This window comes from Elephantulus edwardii, unplaced genomic scaffold, assembly GCF_000299155.1.
Source record: "Elephantulus edwardii isolate Elephantulus edwardi_28Jun2011 unplaced genomic scaffold, EleEdw1.0 scaffold00311, whole genome shotgun sequence".
Classification (NCBI taxonomy): Eukaryota; Metazoa; Chordata; class Mammalia; order Macroscelidea; family Macroscelididae; genus Elephantulus; species Elephantulus edwardii.
The window spans coordinates 2,342,129-2,353,224 of record NW_006400061.1 but is presented as its reverse complement, the minus strand read 5'-3'; the positions used below and the strand labels follow the sequence as shown (position 1 = coordinate 2,353,224).

At 41.0% G+C, this 11,096-nt stretch overlaps 1 pseudogene; it reads right to left on the bottom strand.

Annotated features, from left to right (window-relative positions):
* LOC102867410 overlaps positions 1-4,615 on the bottom strand; it is a 9,995-nt pseudogene extending 5,380 nt beyond the window's left edge.
* Positions 4,616-11,096: the final 6,481 nt, after the last annotated feature.

The following is an 11,096-nucleotide window of genomic DNA, read 5'->3' as shown; positions in this document are numbered from 1 at the left end:
GATTGCAAAGACCATGGCCTGTATCAGGCGCACCTTAGTCTCCAGAGAGACACCACTGCTCCTGAGTACTTTAGAGAGGTCCCTAACAGCAGACTTTCCCATCGCGATACGCTTTGATTTCCTGACTGCTGGTGCCAGGAGCATAAATCAGGTTGGGCCTGGCTTATATACATTACAACTTGCCTCAACTGATTTTCTGCCAAGTTAAATTGTTCAAATATTCCAGTTCGAATAAAAGGGCAATGCATCCAAATTTCGGTTATTTGAGATGAACTTATAAAGGTCAACTGCATAAACTCTTGCTATTATAAAAATTACTATACTGTTTTGGTGGCATTCCATTGCACTAATATTATCATTTAAAATCGTCTTACATTTGAGTCTTACAAATCTGTGACTTTCTAAACATATGGAATGTTATCCTACAGGATAATACTGAAAACTAAATGTGAAAATAAACTCAATAAATGGTGATCTCTCATTCTTCTACCTTGCCCTCTAGAATCAGAATCAGTGTTACCCAACAAAATTCTCTGGGACCACAGAAATGTACTAAAAACTACATTGTTCAATATGATAAAAATATTAATGAAAAGTACATTGTTCATTAAGATGTAGCTAATGAGCACTTGAAATGTAACTACTGTGACTGAATTAAATTTTCCATTTTAAGCTGCTGCTGCTTGTGGTCAACATATGGGACAGTGAAAAGGCATGAAAAGTCCTTTGTTGAGAGGATAAAGGGAACGAGGTATGAATAGAAAGAAAAAGAGTAAGTTTGGCTCCAAGTTTACCCTGAATACAGTTTGCTAGAAATTGTACAGATATTTATGGTTAAATATATCTAGATTTGAATAATACATCTTACATGGCCCAACCTAAACCTTCCATTCCTGTCTATAGGAAAGGAGCCCTGGTAGCACAGTAGTTAAGTGTTAACTGTTTGCACCTCAAACTTACCAGCTGCTCCTTGAGAGAATGACTTAGCAATGTACTTTCATAAAAGATTTCCAGCCTTGGAAACTGTGGGACTTTTCTATTTTGTTCGAAGGAGTCACTATGCATCTCAACCAACTAGTGGAAAAGGATTTTTATAAGTACCCATAGATAAGAAAAACTGATGCCTTTGAGTTGTAGCCTTGGAGAACATCCCATGGATTGACAAAAGAACAAATCTGTCTTGGACAATGTGCAGCCACGGTGCTCTGGAGGCAATGATGGTTAGTTTATTCTATTATGTTCCTAGGAGGGTCTGGTTCAAGAAGGACTTTATATCATAGATGTAGAGGATGGTACAGGATAGGGCAAGGTCAGAGCCAAAATATTCATGGGATCACAGTAGACTCTAGGGCACACAACAAAAACCAAACCAAACCAATGACATAGGTCTGGTATTTTTACCAACCTTATTAGATCAGAGTGGAAATGGATCCAATATAGTAGGTGTTTAACAAATCTGGTTTCCTTTCTACTATTACAGTCATTGTTTCTTATGTGACCACACTTTCCTCATATGCCAGCCAAGTGCTTGAGCTACTGTTTAATATTGACAAAAGTTAATGCCAACTGTTTGCCAGAATGTGTTTACTCTACTAAATTCAATCATCAGTATTTAATTTCCAAAGAACTAAAACTTTAAAGATGTATTGTAAAAAACGTTACTTCTTCAACAGTATGGAAAAACCTCAGAAAATTCCAAATCCTCAAATCAAAATTGGATAAGCATAAAAACCAAGCTTTCTATATACCGTAGCTTATTGTGTGAACTAAAATTCTCAGATAAAGATTACTTCTTCTAAATTACTCAGCCAAAAGACAAAAATAAATATCCAGAAATTCGGTTTCTTGACATTTTGGAAAAAGGTAACATGTACTCTATGCATCTACCCTAGCAACATATTTCAAGCCTGTAAGATGTTCTGGCTATCTTTAAGATTCATTTAAGTAGTAAAATATTCTTACATCATCTCTTGTAGGTTGCTGATCAAATATTTAATACAGCAACAGAACACATTTAAGGTGCTGATCAACCCAAGAACTGGAAGATGATGGTTGCTGATCAAAGAATATTTAATACAGCAACAGAACACATTTAAGGTGCTGATCAACCCAAGAACTGGAAGATGATGGAGGCTAATGTAAGATGGACTTCTCCATTGTTATGATCCTCAATGTTCAAGTCACCCATCACATACACGACTGTCATCTTAATTTTTAATTTCTGTCACAGACCATTTGCCATCAGAGGTTGCTAAATTTTGTCAATCTCCTTAGCAATTTTCAAACAGAAGGACCCAACGTGTGATGTTTTTTCACTGCCGCTTTTGTACAGGCAGGGCGACCAAAAGCAGATTATTTTAGTTGGGTAAATTATTTATTGAAAATTTTAACCTGCATGTAATTTCTAACTACTGAATGTATATTTTAATATTAATGAAGTTAAGCCTTTAAAAAGCGTCCTATGGAAAGGTATGTTTGCAAATCTGAAAGCTCAAAATACTGTGAAAGCTCAAAATTCCCATTTTAACGAAATTGTTTGGTATATCTGTGTAAATGCTGTACTTTTCTTGTACCATTTTCTTGTCCCACATGCTTTCAAGTCTACAACAACAAAAGCTGAACAGCCATTTGCCATAAGTAGGCAGACAGGTAGCATTCGCATTTATATGACCAGAAATAAAACTCTAGCTGTCAGAACCAACTCATAGTTGACAGCCCCCAGAGGGTTTTCAGAAGTTGTAAAAACTACATAGGATGAGACTGCACATCCTGCGCAGCTGATGGATTTGAACCTCCTGTTCTTGGACTTGGACTGGCAGTGCAATTCTTTATTAGGTCACAAGCACTTTATAAATTTTAACTTGATTAAATATAGAAACAAAAAAGTATAAACAATTCAGAATAGTTCAACACTGAAAATTTCCAGGTTTTAATCTCTAGTCCAGTCAATGAACCAACCATGGCACTGAAAGGCAAAGTATAAATCTGCAGTAGTGAATAAATCCTATATATTAACAATGGAGATTGATTTCAGACTGCCAAGTCCCTTGAATTTAAGGCCTGGTGTACTGAGTAACAGGTCACTATTTAAAAAACCCACACAAAACCCAGGTTATTTTATGTCTACATTTTATCATTTTTGGGGTCACTTTTTAAAAACTTAGTATTATTGAATGAATGCCAGATGTTGCTCAATTTTATAGTATACCAACAGGTTCCATTAGTCTTAAATTCATTTACATAGTATGAAATGCAGGGTGCAACAACACTGTACAAGAATGGCTTCTAAACCCTGCCATATAAAAAAAGACCTCTGAAAGTAAGGTTCTAAATATCCTTAATATGCATAAGTGGTGCACAAGTATTAATTGATAGTTACTGTAAGATTTCTCAAGTTCTGCAAAGTGAAAACCATGTCAACATGTGTTTGTATACTTCCTTTCCTATTTTCTAAGTAGGAAAAAAATGAAATAGACACGCCTACTATGAGCTCTACTAGTAGAGCTCTACTCTGCGCGAATTTTCTTATCAGGCTATAAAGTCTGCATTCCGGTCTGTCCTCACCCCACAATTAATCTTGGAATACATGTACGGACTAAATTAGTTAAAAAGAAAAAAAGTGTGGCTACATATGCCTTGACTTCTGAGACTGGAAAGTAGGGACCTGGAACTATGTGTTCCTCCTAAAAATGTAGCTTTACAGGGAACAGAAGAGGGAAAACGTGGTAACGAAAAGTAAGCTGCGAGTTACACAGCCCAGAACTTTAGGTCTTACTTAACTTTAGCATAAACTTCCCCTCCCTCCCATCCACCCAAATAGTCAAGAAAGGTCGAGGGCCAAAGTAACGACTGGAAAGATTTCCAAAAACTCTACAAGTAAAGGCCAGAGGTGTAATGGAACAGGATAAAGGGTAGTCCTGAGCGCTGGCTCTTGGGGAGCCACTGGGATCGTGACGGGAAGAAAAGCCAGAAGGTTAGGGCTGTGTGCGGGGCGGGTCGTTCAGATGCGGCATCCAAGGCGTGAGGTTAGGGCGACAAGGCTGGGAAACTGAGCCGGTACCCAGGAGCCATCACGCCCGAAAGGTGTCGAGCGTGAACTGTACGGGGTCCTCCCTTTCCCTCCCTCCTCCTCCTCACCGAGGCCGTAGAACTTGCTGCCTTTGGTCACGTCGAAGACTTTCCCATTGACCGCGAGCAGGATGCGCGGGTTGCGGGACCCGTCGAACTGGCGCAGCTGTTCCAAGCTGAAGTCCTGATTCTTCATACGAGGCAGGGAGGCGGCGGGGCTCTCTTCGCCCGCCCCTGCCCCGGCGCCCAGACCCCGTCGCCCCCAACGCAGCCACAACCGGTAGGCCCCCAGGAGCACCAGCGTCACCAGCACCACGTTCAACAGCATCTCTCCGCCTCCCGTCAGAAGCGTCAACGCCGCTGCCACCCAGCCGCCCCTTTCTGCTGCCCTTCCCGAACCGCCTGGGCTGTCGCTGCTACTCTCGCTGCCACTCCCCAAGGTGCTTAGCTTCAAATACCCATCGCCTGCCGCCATCACTGCCCGCCAGCACCTCCCTCCTTTTCCCCGCCCCCGGCCCGCCCCAACTCACCGGCAGGCCCCGCCCATCTTGGGACATACCAGCCAATAACGGGAGGGGAGGGGGCGGGGTCCAGCCGACAGCCGATTGGGTGTTAAGGCGGGCAACGTTGTCTCAGATCTCCCCGTCTCCCTTCTTTTGCGGGTCGCGCTCGCGTGCTACGCCCCGCCCACCTCGTGCCACACTTCCCTGCTCCTGTTGGTCGCCTCCGCCTGGTGAAATGGAAGCTGGGGGCAGGCCTGAAGAAAAGATGCGCCGCTGGCAGCGCGCGCAGATGGGCTGGGCGAGCCTGTAGCGCATGCGCGTGTCCGGGAGCGCCACGCGCTCTTCTTGCCCCTGCAAGCCCTGGGGGAGGCACGCTCCGCCCACTCTCCTTTCTGTGCGCGTGCGCCTGGGACATGCTTCCTTTCCTAGTCGGGTTCACGCCTGTGAGCTTCTGCTGTTGTAGTCACTCTGCTTGGAAGCTTCACGTGAGCCTTGGCGGCCATCTGGATAGGGCTCCGCTAGGGCGTCCTTCTCGGCGCCTGATCGCTCAGCCTGAGGCTTATGGAAGGCGCAGTCTGATGAGGGGCGTCTCCACCTCGGGCGTCTTGTGTTTCCTGGAAGCCGTGAACGTGGGCGCCCAAACGAAAGGCTGCCTCCCAGAAGTTTAAGCGACAAGGTGGAGTCGTCTTCATGCCTTGGAGAGAATACTTGGAACCTGCGCTGGGATTGTTTGGCATCAGAAGGAAATCACTGTGTGTGGCACCTCAGATCAGCCATTCCCGGTCATTAGCTAACGCTAATGTAAAATTTCCTTTAGGTTTTACACTGATGGTTTCGTTAATCCTTGAATCATAATCTCTACAGCAGTATGGAAGTGAATAGGATAAAACGATTCTTCTGTAGTTTTCTCCACGATTTCTGTTTTTATCTACAGAGGAAATCTTTTAGCCTCTCTCGTGCTTTAAATTCTGGCCCAAATTTCACTCTGAACTTTCTGATGACACTCCCTTTTCACGTAGGCGACTCGTTTGACGTGTTCTCACCCATCCATGTCTATTTCCATTATGTCATGTCATGGAGCCTCCCATTTATAGGAGCTATCTGAGTTGATGAGCGAAAGTCGGTGCATTAAGTAAATGACCATTTCCTTTTATTCCTGAGGGACCAATGACAGAAAGTAATGTGCACAAACATTGGGGTGTGAGCTAAAGAATGAGTACTTGTTACAAAAGCAGTACATGATCATACTTTTAAGTAAGGAGGAAGGAACAAAGTCTGGAAAACTAGGTAGACTTTTGTACTGCTGTCTATGGTAAGGAGCTATATGAAAGATGGTGAAGTGGCAGGATCGAAACTATACTAGAGATACTGTCCAACTAAGGATTAGGAGATGGGTTGAGGTGAAGGTATTTGGGGGTGTGTGTGTGAAGGGTTTAAACACACTAGTTTGTACCCTACTGTGTTAGTGCAAGAAGTGAAGAGACTCGAAGCTAGTGGCATTGTTGGAAGCAAAATCGCTGCCATCTAATCCAAACCCACAAATAGCTGACACTTAAGGGGTTTCCCAGGCTGTCAATTTCTGGAAGGAGATTGCCCTTCTTTCCCCCTCTATGCTGCTGATGGGTTCCAACACAAGAAGGGCTATTGGAGTTAGCAGCTAAAATCTCCATAGGAGCAGGCTACCTGAGCAGCCTGGAGTTAGAGAAGAGGTAGGCAAATATAGCCTATAAAAGACTTGTATTGTAGACTTTCTGGGCTATATATCCTTAGCTGCTCTAATCGGCTTTTGGAGTTTGAAAGCAACCCTATTGTTAGCTGCCACTGTTTAGGATCATGGTGCTCCCATATGTCCAATGGAATTGTACCAGTTGTGATGCATAGGGTCGTCTTGGCTGATTATTTAAAAACATAGCCTTAGATAATACTTCAATAAAACTATTGTTGATTGCATTGCAATCGAGCATGACTCATAACGACCCTATGAACAAAAGGCCTGAAGCCTTTCTTTAACTATCGTCATTTATCAAAGTTCATAGTTTCCAGAGGCAAGCTGTTTAAAAAGTGGATGGCACTCCTGCTTGCAATAAAACTATAGACACTGAAATTAATATATAATTTCTAGTGTTAAATAGTGTCTCAGCTTTTTTTCTAATCATTTAAAAATTGGGCAGCTTTCTTTGCTCTGGGGAAGTACAAAACCAGATTTTAGGCAGTAATTTGTTGGATCTTTAAATTTCAGATAGTCTTGATCAGTGAACATATAATTTATCGTTTAATCTGAAATACCCTTGGAAGTGAAAGGGGATGATATTAATAATTATACCTGGACAACAAAAATGAAATCATATTGTCTCAGGCAAACTGAAATGAATAAGTCTCCTAAGATGAATGTTATTAAGTGCCATCAACACAAAGTAACATCAACTATAACTCATGGTGACCCTATAAACAACAGATCAAGATGTTGCCCTATCTAAAAATAAAAGTGAACTGTGGGTGGGTAGGGAGGAAAATATGCAACAATGAATGAATGGATCCAAGATTACTGTAAACTTATGCTAAAATATCAATTAAAATTTTTTTTACATTTCTTTTTTTTTTCTTCTTTTTACTATTTTATGTGTTTGTACTGTCAATCTGGATCTGACTGGTATAGAAAAAGATTGCCCCTCCTTCTCCAGCAGAGCATCTGGAATTTTTTTTTTTTAAAAAGTCTTTTCTCTATCATGAGCCATCATCAAGATTTCTGTCATGCTCAAACCCATTGTTGTAGTTACTATGTCAACCCATCTCATTGAGGGTCTTTGTTTTGTTGACCTACTTTTCCCCAGCATGACTGATGTCTTTTTCCAAAGATTAGCCTCTTGTTATAACACCATCCTTGCCTCCAAGGAACATTCTGATTGTACTTCCTCCAAGACAGATTTTTTTTTTATCGATCTGTAGGATATTCAGTACTCTTCACCAATATCACAATTCAAAGACTTTGAGTCTTCTTTGGTCTTCCTAACCCTAAGGCTGGGTGTTAGAATAAATAAAAATTGACTTAAGACTTGAGAAAAAGTGGAGGTTCCATCAGTGGAAATGAGAGTGAGGAGAACTAGTTTTGACAGCACTTAGTAACAAGTTTTGAAGAAAAGTGAGCAGGGGGAAACTACTTCAGAGTCCTATAGCAGCCTTATGTAGCCCTGGTGGCCTAGTGGTAAGGAGTTGCACTGCCAACCCAAAGGCACATAGTCAAGTTTACCAGCTGCTTCACAGGAGAAAGAGGGGAATCTCCTGTATAACTTACTGCCTCTGAAAAAGCAGTGGAGAGTCAGTTATGAGTTGATTCCGACTTGACAGCACATGACAACCAGCACCTAATGTCTTACTGTGCAGACATAGGTCTGTAACCTCGACAGTGTGAGACAGTTATACAGAACTGTCCTATACATTGCTGAACACCTAAAATACCTGATTTTGCCTTATAAAATGCCAGTAGCATACCCTAGTCACCCCTAACTACCCAAACACAGTGTACATACTTCATAGGGGACTTCTGACATAAGCCAATAATGTGTACTTTTCTTTTTCGATTCATTCAGACACTAAATTCTGGTGTCAAGAAAATGGGATGGGGAAATGTTGAATAAGTCATTAACATGGTCTTCCATACTAAGTAAAAGTGAAACTATACCCTTGATAAATATTTCACCTCAAACTTAAGCCCTCTGTGGTGAAAGTTTGTGTTGATTTCTTTGAATCCTCTAAAGAGTTGATGATTCTAATTATAGAACTGGTCAAGGAGAGTTCTTCCTTTCTTCCCTTTCCTAGATAACACTCTCTAATAATAGAAAATTCCTCATTGGTGATGGATCACCACTTGGTTTAAATACTGCAGTAACTTTCCTACTGATGATCTCTCAGTTTTTGCTAATTTCATTGCTTATGAAGGGACTAATGTTGCATATTATTCTTTGCTCAGAGACCTATCCAAAGGTACTCAAGTGTTTAAAGGAGGAAGCTGAGATTGACACTTACATTGTTGTTAGGTGCTTTTCTGTACACTCCAACTCATAGCAACCCTCACAACAACAGATCAAAACTTTGTATTTTGTGCCATCCTCACAATGTGCTAAACCCATTATTGCAGTTGCTGTATCATTCTGTTTCCTTGAAAGTCTTCCTCTCCTTCTCTGACCTTTTGTAGTTGATATCAACATGCCCAAAGAATATGAGACAAAGTTTCACCATCCTTTTCTCTAAGAAGCACCCTCATTTCACTTCCTCCAAGACAAATTTATTTGTTCTTTTGAAAGTCCGTGGAATATTCAATATTCTTCATCAACACTATAATCCCAAGGCGTCAATTATTTGGTGGTGTTGTTAGGTGCCATCAAGTTGAGTATGACTCATAGTGACCCTATGATCAACAAATCTGAACCCTGTCCTGTTCTATGCCATTGCCACAATCTCTAGCACATTTAACCCCATTCCTGCAGGTGTTCATCCACCTGCTTGAAGGTCTTCCACTCTTTTGCTGTTCCTCCACTTTTCCAAGCATGATGTCCCTCTCCAAGGAATAGCCTCTCCTAACAATTTGTCCAAAGTATGTGAGATGGAGATTTGACATAGTTGCCTCTAAAGAACACACTGGCTATGTCTTCTCCAAGACATATCTGCTCTTTTGAAAGACCATGGGATATTCAGTACTCTTCCCTAAAACTTCAGTTCAAAGGAATCAATTCTTTTGTCATTCATTGTTCAGCTCTCAGATCTGTATGCTTTAGGCTTCCTTATTTATTGTCCAACTTTCACAATCACATGAAGCAATTACAAAATATCATGACGTGGTCAAATACAACAGCAGCTTTAAACTGTTATTCTAGTTCTTAAAGAGGTCCTTCACAGCAGATTTCCCCTATGCAACAGATCTTTTGATTTTATATATATATATTTTACTGCTGCTGCTATTTGTATTGTTTGTAGATCCAATTAAAATGATAATGTTGGCAACATAAGTCTTTTCTCTGGTTATCATGATGTTGCCTGTTGGTGCAGTTGTGAGGAATTTTGTTCTCTTGATGATGAGATGTAATCCATACTGAAGGCCACAGCCCTTGAGTGTCTTCAGTAAGTACTTCAAGTTGCCTTCACTTTCTGCAAGCAATGTTGATTGCATAATGTGGGTTGTTGAATCCACCTCTAATCTTGATGCCACATTCTTTTTAATATAGTCCATCTTCTCAAATTATTTGCTCAACATATAAATAGATATGGAGAAAGAATACAACCCTAATACCTTTCCTGATTTTAAACTATGCAGTTTCACTTTATTCCATTCAAATGACTACTTCTTGGTCCATGTACAAGTTCTATATGCAAATTGAAATGTTCTGGAATTTCGGTTCTTCTCAGTATTAGAGTTTAGTATGATCTGCACAAGAGCTGGGCAATGAGTAAAGATAATAGAAGAATTGATGCCTAACAAACAGATATATCTTGGGAAAAGAACAACCAGAAATACTCCATCGAGGCAAGGATGGCTAAATTTTATCTGAGGGAAGCCGAATATCAAATTTACTAATAGTAGACCAAATACTATATCAGGAAATGAGGGAGGCTTAACATAAGCTGAAGGTCACCTTGTGGCACTAAGGTGTTCCCTAAGAGTCAACATTGTTCTTAGTTTGTATCAACTGACTCCCTCCCTCCTGAGATTAGCATAAAGATGAACTTGGCCTTATCTGTAAAAGACTTCACCACTGTCCTTTGTTTTTGTTTTGTACTTCCTTATGATTTTACTTTGTTTACCTTCCTTGTTGTTGTTTTGATGTGCCGTTGAGTTGTTTGCGACTCATAGCGACCCTATGTACAACAGCCCTAAACCCTATTATGATTCTAAATAAATACTCAGAGAAGCATGGGTGGGGCCTTCAGTCATGGAACTGTTGATCCCCTGTTTTCACACTCTCTGTTCTATATCATTCCTGGTAGTCTGTCTCATTATTAATAATTATAAAGTTATTTCATTCTTTGGGACCCTCTGTCTGCAACATTTATCTCTCATACTTTGGATATAGCTGACCCTCCAGCAAGTTCTCAGAGGCAGAAAGTCATACAGAATGAGATGGCCCATCCTTTACCCAGAGAACAATTGATGGATTCAAACTGTATATCAGTATACAATCAACACCCTTGATACCAGCAGCCAGGAAATCAAAAGATGAATTCCACTGGGAATGTTGGCTGTCAGAGACCTCTCCAGAGTTCTGAAGAGCAATGATGTCAGTCTGAAGACTAAGGTATGCCTGATCCAGGCCATAGTCTTTGGAATTGCTTGCTCTGTGTCAGAAAGCTTTACAATGAATGATAGAGAATCGATGCCTTTGAGCTGTGGTGCTGGAGAAAAGTATTGAATATACCATAAATTGCTAGGAGAACAAACAGATTCATCCTAGTGAGGGTGAAATCAGGCTGCTCCTTGGATGCAAGGATACTGAAACTTCATCTGACATACTTTGGGCATGTTGCAAGGAGGGA